The 11,420-nt window shown below is 43.4% G+C and overlaps 1 non-coding gene across 1 annotated transcript; it reads right to left on the minus strand.

Moving 5' to 3' along the window:
• Positions 1-2,852: 2,852 nt before the first annotated feature.
• Positions 2,853-2,905, minus strand: LOC123482176. Its single transcript, XR_006657584.1, has one exon. It is a non-coding gene; the product is annotated as a U7 small nuclear RNA (small nuclear RNA).
• Between the last annotated feature and the right edge of the window lie 8,515 nt (positions 2,906-11,420).

Below are 11,420 nucleotides of genomic sequence, written 5' to 3' on the forward strand. Positions count from 1 at the left end.
TGATGGTGTGGGGGTGCTTTGTTGGTGACACTGTCTGTGATTTATTTAGAATTCAAGGCACACTTAACCAGCATGGCTACCACAGCATTCTGCAGTGATACGCCATCCCATCTGGTTTGGGCTTAGTGGGACTATCATTTGTCTTTCAACAGGACAATGACACAACACACCTCCAGGCTGTGTAAGGGCTATTTTACCAAGAAGGAGAGGATGGAGTGCTGCATCAGATGACCTGGCCTCCACAATCCCCTGACCACAAACCAATTGAGATGGTTTAGGATGAGTCGGATGGCAGAGTGAAGGAAAAGCAACCAACAAGTGCTCAGCATATGTGGGAACTCCTTCAAGACTGTTGGAAAAGCATTCCAGGTGAAGCTGGTTGAGAGAATGCCAAGAGTGTGCAAAGCTGTCATCAAGGCAAAGGGTGGCTATTTGAAGAATCTAAAATATAAAATATATTTGATTTGTTACTACATGATTCCATAGGTGTTATTTCATAGTTTTGATGTCTTCACTATTATTCTACAATGTAGAAAATAGTAAAAGAAATAAAGAAAAACCCTTGAATGAGTAGGTGTGTCCAAACTGGTAGTGTATATTGATTAAAGTCTGCAAAAATAAATAATAGGAGAGCTAAACTAAATTACAGAAAAACCCACTGAATACCTCTTAACTAGTATAAATAATATGCATTACAGAAGTATTAAAAAACATACTATACTGTAATTTGTAGTTTGGTAGTTTTGAAAACGACCACAAGGGGGCGATAGGTGGCTGCAGAATATGACGAGACTCAGGCATAGATGATAAAGGATGCAGTATCTGTAGGCCTATGCGACTATTGACAAATACTTCCATGTACTTGCATCAATAAACAGGTTTCTTTCTTTCTCTACTGTATTACATTTTAATCACAAATAAAACTCTCTAAAATGATTTGTTGTGTGATACCATAGAAAGCACTGTCTGCAGAGTGATAGCCTATTCCTGTTTGATTTGAATAAAATAAGTTAAACAAGATTCCATGTGAGCAGGTGTTTCCAGGGAGAACAGATTCTGAGATTGAATCTGTGTATATGGTCAGTGTTGAGCAGTAGTGCTACCTACTTGAAACAGATGCTCAAAGCAATGGGATGTGCTTCCATTGTGTTCCGAGTAGACAGCTGAATTGTTTACCAAAGGCCCTTTCTTCAGTTCAGGACACTTACAATGGCTGAGTTCTGACACTGAGGATTTCTCTGGGGAGTGGGAGGGAGGAGGAGGCCAGATTGAAGGGGAGAGCTTCTGCCTTGCCCCTTTTCTCTGTGCTCAGATGGACCCTCCCCAAAGCCACCGGGAGGGCAGGGGTTTAAATGTCACGCTTGGTCATCAGAGCGCCCGGCCAGGCTCGTGTCTCTGGGGGGAACACGCCAGGAGAGAAAGAGGAGGGAGGGAGGGAGAGACACTTGCCCTCACCATTGTCCATTACGATAGGCATGAGCTGCTAACTGACTCCAAATCAAGTGTATCCTCTCGCCACGCGAACTGCCTGTCCAACTTGGTCAACCACAATGCTTTTAGCCTTATGAAAAAGCAGTCTTGGTCATGGTACGTTTTGCTGAACAGCTTTAAGGAAATTGGATATACATTTGGTCAGCAGGTGCATGAAAAGTGCTCTATATGTCACCTGGAGCCTTTAAGATCTCTCCGCACATTGCACTCTAGCATGTCCTTAAACGTGACAAAAATCTATGCTAACTTTTCCATTGAATTACATTCAACCCGACTTGGAAACGTAAAAGGCTAACTGATGAGACCAACGTCAACTTGAAATACAAGCATAGGACAGAATAAATGAGGGGCTGCTGACTTCACCCTGGCCAAGGTCTGAGCCCATACTTTACCCACTCACAAGACTGAGTGTTTTATGTATCTATTTGTTCTAAATAGTGGCACACTTGACCTTGGGCGAGATGTGTGTGCTTCTAACATTGCCGAGAATCATCCCTCTGTCAGGATCAAGGGAATGACCTTGAACTTCAAGCACAGGCGTAGCTGAGTGCACAAACTCATTTAACTCCTGGGTTTGCTATCGACATGCTGTAATCGTTAACATTACGGATGATGAATAACTACTGACTGCTGTACCTACAGTACCCAAGGCTAGGCAGGAGAATGCAGGCTGATGGTCAGATGACTTGGGCAAAATCACTTATGCCAGTTTTATAGAGCCACTACAACAGGGCCAGGTGCACTTGAAGGTCTTCTTTTATGCATAACTGTAGAAAACTGGACCTACAGTACATCCCACATGAAAAAAGACTATAGTGTATTCTATGGTAGGAATGTTTTTGCAGTCTTTTTTTGCAAACTTTACTATAGTATTTATTAAGCAATAAGGCCCGAGGGGATGTGGTATATTGCCAATATTTCACATCTAAGGGCTGTTCTTATGCACGATGCAACGCGGAGTGCCTGGATAGAGCCCTTAGCCGTGGTACATTTGCCTTATACAACAAACCCCCAAGGCGCCATGCTATTATATACTGGTTACCAAAGTAATTAGAGCAGTAAAAATAAATGTTTTGTCATACCCGTGATATACCACGGCTGTCAGCCAACCAGTATTCAGGGCTCGAACCACCCTGTTTACAATGTGGTATATACAGTTAATATAGAATAAATACTCTTGTGAAAAAAATTGTAGTATATACTACAGTAATTACTGTAGTGGTTTAGCGGACTGTAGTATACAGTAGTATTTTCTATAGTGTTTTTGCGGACTGTCGTACGGTATATTGTAGTATTTACTGTAGTGTTTTGGGGGACATTACTGTTAATTTTTTTATTTTTATTATCTTTGATATAGAAGTGGAGGCTTTCTCCTTGAGGAAACCTACTGGAGAAATACTAGAAGAGCACATTTTCCACAACCTGTAAGTAGGTAGGACTGGGTTCTGAACAGATAGTTCAGAGATTCTGTTCTTTTCTATAACCTGTAAGGAACGCAATATATGGTCTATACTTGGCATGTAGGTTTCTCACTTACGGGTGGCGCAAATTGGGTTATGGGCGAGGGGCATGGGCAAAAGTAGGATTTACTACAGTTATTTATTTTTTGTGTTTTTGAGTACTGTAGTGTTTTTGCTGACATTTCTGTAGTATTTATTACAGTGTTTTTTGTGTGTGGATAATACTGTAGTATTTACTATAGTACTCTACAGTATACTACAAAATTATATAATAAGTACTATACATGATCAAGGGATACTAGTGTGTTGTATAGTATTGTACAGTATACTACAGTTTAATACAGAATTCTATAGTAAGTACTGTAGTATTCTATAGTGAACTGTAGTATGTTCAGGAAGTTCAGTGTACATGTACAGCTGAAGCTGAGCAGCTGAAGTTTAGCACCAGGTTCTCACTTTGACAGCTCTCACACACAATCTGCTGGAGGGAGAGAAAAGTTTGACTCCTTGATTCTCCTTCTCTCCCACATGCAGAGGCCCGGGAGGCTGACTTCTGCCCTGGTAGCGTTTCCTCTCTCAAGGCTGAAGGGTATTCATCTCAGCGGGATGCGAGGGCAGACACTTTCCTCCTCTTGCTCCCTCCTCCCATCCAGCATGCACAAACACTACAGTGATTTCCATTTCTGTTGTAGTGTGTGGAGCTAACAGTAACCACCCGGGGCTGAGCTAGCCACCCAGATAACGGCAAATCTCCAACACAGGGATGGAGATGGCATAGGAAGAACCCCTGAGACCTGTCTGGACCCACCAGTCCTGTGGATAGTGGATACATCCCCAGTTAAGCGTGTTCATATGACACACACTCAGCCTTTTTCTCCTTTGTGGAGCATTTTGGCTCAGCTACTTGGTGTCAGAACCATGCCACAAAGCACAGTAGGCCCACAGTATGATGCATTTTACAAGCCACTTTAGTGTGAAGCTCATACACGCTTAGAAAAAAGGTTTCCAAAAGGGTTACTTGCAGAGGGATCGGGTTCTACCAAGAACCATTTTGATCTGAAGAACCCTTTTTGGAAGACGAGGGTTCTTTCTAAGGCAAAGGGTTCAACCTAGAACCTTTCTCATCCTAAGAACCGTTTTTGAAAGAAGGATTATTTGGAAGGCAAGAAGGGTTCTACCTAGAACCCTTCTGAATCTGAATACGTTTTTTATTGTATATATTTGTTTTATTCTTTTAAATAGTGCCTAAGCATTAGTGTTTATCTCAATGTTTAAACTTTAACGCTTTAAAGTTTATTAAAATGATAGGTATGAGAATGTTTTAAACTGTACCTACAGTGCCTTCGGAAAGTATTCAGACTCCTTGACTTTTTCCACATTTTGTTACGTTACAGCCTTATTCTAAAATTGACTTAATAGTTTTTTCCCCTCATCAATCTATACACAATACCCCATAATGACAAAGCAAAAATACGTTTGTTTATCACATTTACATAAGTATTCAGACCATTTACTCAGTACTTTGTTGAAGCACCTTTGAGTCTTCTTGGGTATGACGCTACAAGCTTGGCACACCTGTATGTGGGGAGTTTCGCCCCATTATTGTCTGCAGATCCTCTCAAGCTCTCAGGTTGGATGAGGAGCGTTGCTTCACAGCTATTTTCAGGTCTCTCCAGAGATGTTCGATCGGGTTCAAGTCCAGCGTCTGGCTTTCAGAGACTTGTCCCGAAGCCACTCCTGCGTTGTCTTGGCTGTGTGCTTAGGGTTGTTGTCCTGTTGGAAGGTGAACCTTCGCCCCAGTCTGAGGTCCTGAGCACTCTGGAGTAGGTTTTCATCAAGGATCTCTCTGTACTTTGCTCCGTTCATCTTTGCCTCGATCCTGTCTAGTCTCCCAGTCCCTGCCGCTGAAAAACATCCCCACAGCATGATGCTGCCACCACCATGCTTCAATGTAGGGATGGTGCCAGGTTTCCTCCAGACGTGACGCTTGGCATTCAGGCCAAAGAGTTCAATCTTGGTTTCATCAGACCAGAGAATTTTGTTTCTCATGGTCTGAGAGTCTTTAGGTGCCTTTGGCATACTCAAAGCGGGCTGTCATGTACCTTTTACTGAGGAGTGGCTTCCGTCTGGCCACTCTACCATAAAGGCCTGATTGGTGGAGTGCTGCAGAGATGGTTGTCCTTCTGGAAGGTTCTCCCATCTCCACAGAGGAACTCTAGATCTCTGTCAGAGTGACCATCAGGTTCTTGGTCACCTACCTGACCAAGGCCCTTTCCCCCCAATTGCTCAGTTTGGCGAGCGGCCAGCTCTAGGAAGAGCCTTGGTGGTTCTAAACTTCTTCCATTTAAGAATGATGGAGGCCACTGTGTTCTTGGGGATCTTCAATGCTGCAGACATTTTTTGGTACCCTTCCCCAGATCTGTGCCTGGACACAATCCTGTCTCGGAGCTTTACGGACAATTCCTTCGACCTCATGGCTTGGTTTTTGCTCTGACATGCACTGTCAACTGTGGGACCTTAAATAGACAGGTGTGTGCCTTTCCAAATAATGTCCAATCAATTGAATTTACCACAGGTGGACTCCAATCAAGTTGTAGAAACATCTCAAGGATGATCAATGGAAACAGGATGCACCTGAGCTCAATTTCGAGTCTCATGGCAAAAGGTCTGAATACTTATGTAAATAAGATATTTCCATTTTTATTTTTTATACATTTGCTAAAATTTATAAAAACCTGTTTTCGCTTTGTTATTATGGGGTATTATGTGTAGGTTGCTGTAAAAAAAAAATGGATGCACGCATGACTGTAACTCGCTTTGGATAAAAGCGTCTGCTAAATGGCATATTATTATTATTATAATTCCCACGGGGGACCAGCATGAATTGTTTTTTAAAGTATGAAAATGATGCTAAATTACTAAAATGTAAAACAATTATAGAACCCCTTTACAGAGGGTTCTATGAAGAACCCTACATAGAATTTTATAAGTAGAACCCTCTGCAAAGGGTTCTACCTAGCACCAAAAAGGGTTCCACTATGGGGACAAAACAAAGAACCCTATATGGTTCTACTTAGCACCTTTTTTCTAAGATATGGCATGGCCACCAAAGTTCTATATAGAGTATATCAGGCATACAGTGCAATCTAACCATTACAATTGACCCGTAACATGTGGCACAACTACAACTAAATTGTGGCTGAATTATTGATACAATAGCATACACAGCATTAAGAGAGGGCATGAAAGGAACCAACATGGGAATGGTCAGCTAATTTCATATGGGAGCCTGAGGGCGCATTCCACCCAGTGAAGACCAAACATATTGACATCTCTGTGTGGGGAGAGACTGTATATATATCAGGTTGGTGCTGGACTAGAAATAATAAGTAGCATGACACCACTCCACTTACAAACCACCTTCAGTCTTCTTCTATACATCATATGTTCTCTTAACACACTCTCACTGACATTCTGGAAGTAAAATAGGCCATATTATTTTACTTTTTTTCATAGCCTAGCCCTAATACCATATATGGCTGTTTATTAGTAGCCCCCCCCAAGATGAATTGTGAAACAGTACAAGCCTATTGTGTATTGGTAAGGGCAAGGTGTTTTTATTGAAGGTGGTTGACCATCACCAAGCTCCTTGGCTAACAATTCTAGAAGTGTTCAAAAGCCTTTGTCCACTCTGCACTTCCATTTCCACCCATCTAGGAATTGTGATGACCGTGCCTTGGGGCGACAGAGACACCTTGAGGAGCGCCCACCTTTAAATACGATGCTCCATGACTACAACCATGACCCCTAGCTGGGGGGATCCCTCAGGCAAGATTTAAATGAGCTCCCCCAGGTCCGCTGCGGCTCCTCTCACACCATGACGTTTAGAAGAGATGAATAGACTTTTATTTAGCAGTTGGTTAAATATACTCATTCGACTATAGAGAGACGATTTGGGTAAATGGATACAAATTTGGGTGAATGCACGCTGACTGTAGGCTATGCGTAAATATTGAGACTAAAGGAAATGGGTGATTATGGAGTGGCTGTGACAGAATGTTGAGGGCTGCGCGACCATTATTCTGCCCCCAAAAACATGCGCGCGCCATACAAGAGCATCCGTCACTTTTTTTGATAAATTACATTTAAATGCTCGTTTTAATGTCAATTAAAGCATTTCAGTTGATCATTAGACGCTTCTATAAATAGTATTGCTGACATTTTCAAATTATTTGTTCTATCTTTTGCTATTACGGAGGACGGAAGGCGAGAAAAGCATACAATATCGGGATATTGATCCACGCCCATCACTGCAGAAAAAAAGTCGGTTCAGGGGGCTACACAATTCAGACTGGACACCGCGATCGATAAGATACTCTATCAGCCGTTTCCATGGAAACTCGCAGAGCAAGGACAGAGGCTGCCATGTATTTATTTACACCTGCCTATTTCATGTACCTATGGTGATAATGAAAGTGTCCGGGAAATGAATGCAACGATGTTGGAACTTATATATATTCCACTTTTAAAGAAATTATGCAATGTTTAATAACTTTGAGTAGGCCTAATTAAATAAATTGTAATGGGACAGATATTTAACAAGAGGCGTTTCATGTGGCAATAGAAAAAAACTAAAATACATTTTATTATTTCAGAAAAGCAAATCATGCACGTATTACCTTTGAAATCAGCAGTTGATTCCTGACATTGGAGAGGGCTTCTTTCGTGGTTGACCTCAATTTGGAGGTCGAGCAAGCATGATCAATGTGCTGGCCATTAGCTCACCATGAGCAACTGTAGGGGCAAGGCCAGAGAGCAGAGAGAAATAGGATGAGAGAGAGAGGGAGTGGTTGAGGGAGTGGTTGAGGGATTGCCTACTCTTTCCTCTTGGTCAGCACTGAAGATCAAAATGCTACACCAGAGCCAGACAGAATGCCAAGAGAACTTGACACCAGACATACTCTTGTCTGTCTGTAGTGTGCATTGAACTTATCACACTTTAAACAAGGGACTCATTGGCTCCTGGTGCTCCACTGGTCCGCCCTAAGTGAGGGGGATGGATATCATGATCTGGCCTGTGTTGATCATGTGTTGTTGTATTGATCGGTAATCGAAACTACTGCTGAAAATGCAGGAGGAGAAGGGAATTGGTTGTGGGGACTTGTTACAGTGGATCTGGTGTACAATGCTGCGGTCATGGACATTGAGGCAGAGGAAACAGTGGTTATGGAAAACCATGTACTGTATATTGAGTGCATTTTTAAAGATTTTCCTTCAATCTAGTTTGGTTTAAGTTGATGCAGCTTTCCGTTAACTAAAATTAAACACAATTAAATCACATGAAAATTCCTACATGATTACGTATTTCCTGACACTATTACATTATCTATTTCAGTTAAAACAACTACAATGTGACATTATAGGCTACATTTGTATTGTACCGTGCCAGTCAGTCAAGTAGTGTGTCAGAGTGCACCATTGCAGTGTACTGCTGAGACGGAGGGAGGGAGCAGGGTAGGAGAGGCTGTTCCTGTTTTGTAAGCTGTGACATAGTGGTGTTGATGGGCACGTGGCTCTGCAGTGTTGTTCAGGGCCTACTGGTCACTGCCCTGACCTTTGACCCAGGCCTTCATTGTGGGGGTCGAGTTCTCGACTACTCGTACTGACCCCTCTTCCCCCTCCCATCCAACACCTCAGTTCAGCCCCCCAACCCTCCTCCCTTCCGCTACACCTTATGCCGATCAATGACAGTTTCATGTGGCATCTCAGGCCCACAGTGACGAATGTCCTATTGATTTATCGACATTACTCCAGGCAACCAAACCCAAAAGCCTTCTCTCAGTAGGCAGACAGGCTCCAGCTCAGTAGAGCTACCACCCCATGAGCAGGATGGGCCCATGCTAAGTCATCGAACTGGAAACAGCACTGGTCGTAAGAGCATCACATTAGCAGCAGACACATCCAAATGTAATGTGTTGCTGAGCCAATGCCTTCTACAGGGCTCCTCCATCCATTCTGTATCGTCCACCATTCTATCCTCAACTGGACATTGAACATGAACAATGTGAACCGCACTCTCCCACAAACACATACTGTCTCACCTGTTTCCAGAGGCGACTCCTCAGTTTTATGGTTAAAAGGTTATTTTCTCTTCTCTTGTCATGCCTCCATGCTTCGTCCTTGTGGCTGTTGCTCTCATCTGCCTCTCCTGTGGGCCTCCACCCCTGCCCCCACCCCCTCGGGCTCTATGGTGTCCAGTGAAAGGCCAGGGAGTGGGGTGCAGCTGGACACTCCCTGTGGCCTGGCCTCTGAGTGGGGGAGGGGTTCACCATTAGCATGGCCCGCTGGCAGCTGGCTCAAAAGGAGGGGATTGGAGATCAGTGACCTGTCCACAGTGTCCAGCTGGGGGGTCATTTCACGGCCCACCTCCGGCCACGCGCTGGACAGCCATCTGTGTGTCCGCAGCATCCTCTTATCGGGATGACCAACAAAAGTTACGAAAGCTGTTTGCCTAATCTGTGGAGAACCTCCAAAAGATGGCTACCGCCACAGCTGCCGCGGTGTGTGCATCTGCAATCTAATACAATGCTTTGATACTTGTAGTATTAAAACTTTTACTGTGGTCCATTTGCACTTAATGACTGTGAATACTCTGTCCTATGAAGATAGCTTCTGTTTGTCACACATGTATTCCACATGTAAGACATATATATGATCCGAACCATATTAAAATGTTCAACATCTGCTACAGTTATTTTAGGGTGAAATCTCTGTGAATCATTGTGAAATAATTTATACAGGGATGAAAAAAAATGGTGTTCCTCTTTTTAGTGTGGAAGACCATAGAGGTAAATCAGCACAGATGAACTACCAGGTCTAATTGAGTCTCCCCATTCAGTTTGATGGCTCTGATCAGGGAACAGATAGATTTGCACTGGTTTGTTTCCCCTCCTCCTTATCCTCCTCCTCCTACTCCTCCGACCTCCCCCCAACCTTTCATCCTCCTCTGCCCTTCTGTCTTAAACTGTTTAAGGTGATCGAATTTTCCCCATCCTCCCAGTATGGTCGGAGGGGATCAAAGGTGAATGACCCTCGCCTGATTATAAAGGTTGGGGACCTTCATAATAAATAGGGGTCCTGCTAAACAGATCTGGATTGCTAGATAGCACTAGCTATATGCCTAAACCTCAGGTTCACCTTTATTTCCAAATCCAATATCCCATTAGCGTTTATTAATTCTGCTTTATTGGAAATTATCTTTGTGTTCATATCAGTTTTACATTTTAGTTATTTAGCAGATGCTCTTATCCAGAGCGACTTACAGTTAGTGAGTGCATACATTATTTGTTTTATTTTTCATACTGGCCCCCCGTGGGAATCGAACCCACAACCCTGGCATTGCAAACACCATGCTCTACCAACTGAGCTACATCCCTGCCGACCATTCCCTCCCCTACCCTGGGCCAATTGTGCACCGCCCCATGGGTCTCCCGGTCGCGACCGGCTACGACAGAGCCTGGATTCGAATCAGGATCTCTAGTGGCCTTAGACCACTGCGCCACTGTGCCACAGATAGCTGGTTAATAAGATTTCATGAATCAAACTGAAAATCCAAAAGCTCAAAAATGGAGTGCAGGCACTAAATGCCATCAGAAACATTGTGCTGACCATACTGTACATAGCAGAGGATCTTGCACCAATACAATCTCCGGTCAGCATTATATGACTGAAAGCCATAATCAATTCAAAGATAGAAAAATACTAAAATCCTTAAAAATGTGCTTTATTTGTTCCTTTATTTGAAGGGACAGATACATAGGTAAGCATCCTCGTTGAAGGCCGTTGACAAGCGGAGACATTTCTTGTCCTGTAACAGGATATCCTCACAAATAGAGGTGTAGAAAAGTGAGAACTGCCTCGACTCATTTGGCCATAATAAGGGGGGATGGGGATGAGCCGAGTTTGGCCGAGGAGTATCGATTCATTTCCCAATAGCCTCTGGTCCATGAGCCGCGAACCCTGGCCTCCGTTGCTAGGTGACCACACCATCCAAGATGGAGCACGGGATGATGAAGGGTGACAGCAGAGCTGAGGGTCACTGGGGCCAGTGGTCATTCTGAGCCCCTGTGGGAGGCTTCGGACATGCAGATAATGCAATGAAACTGGATATAGGCTATATGGGCTATAGAGATATACTGCAAAGCCTGAATTTGTGATATACGGCGTTGAATGCCTTAGATGTGGAATCTCTCAGTGATATTCACAGCTTTCTGTACATTAGGCTCAAATCAATTGAATACGCATTGCAGTGTTTATGCAGCATAGGTTTTCCCCCCTGGTCTAATACATTTGCAGAATGTGTTAGGGTACAATAATACAACATGGACTCCCCCCTCTCAAGTAGATGCTTCCAGTTTTCCGAATCAGACGTGAATGTGCAGGTTGTTTGTTAACAAGGATACTGCATAA

This window comes from Coregonus clupeaformis, chromosome 28 (genome assembly GCF_020615455.1).
Source record: "Coregonus clupeaformis isolate EN_2021a chromosome 28, ASM2061545v1, whole genome shotgun sequence".
NCBI classification, from domain to species: Eukaryota; Metazoa; Chordata; class Actinopteri; order Salmoniformes; family Salmonidae; genus Coregonus; species Coregonus clupeaformis.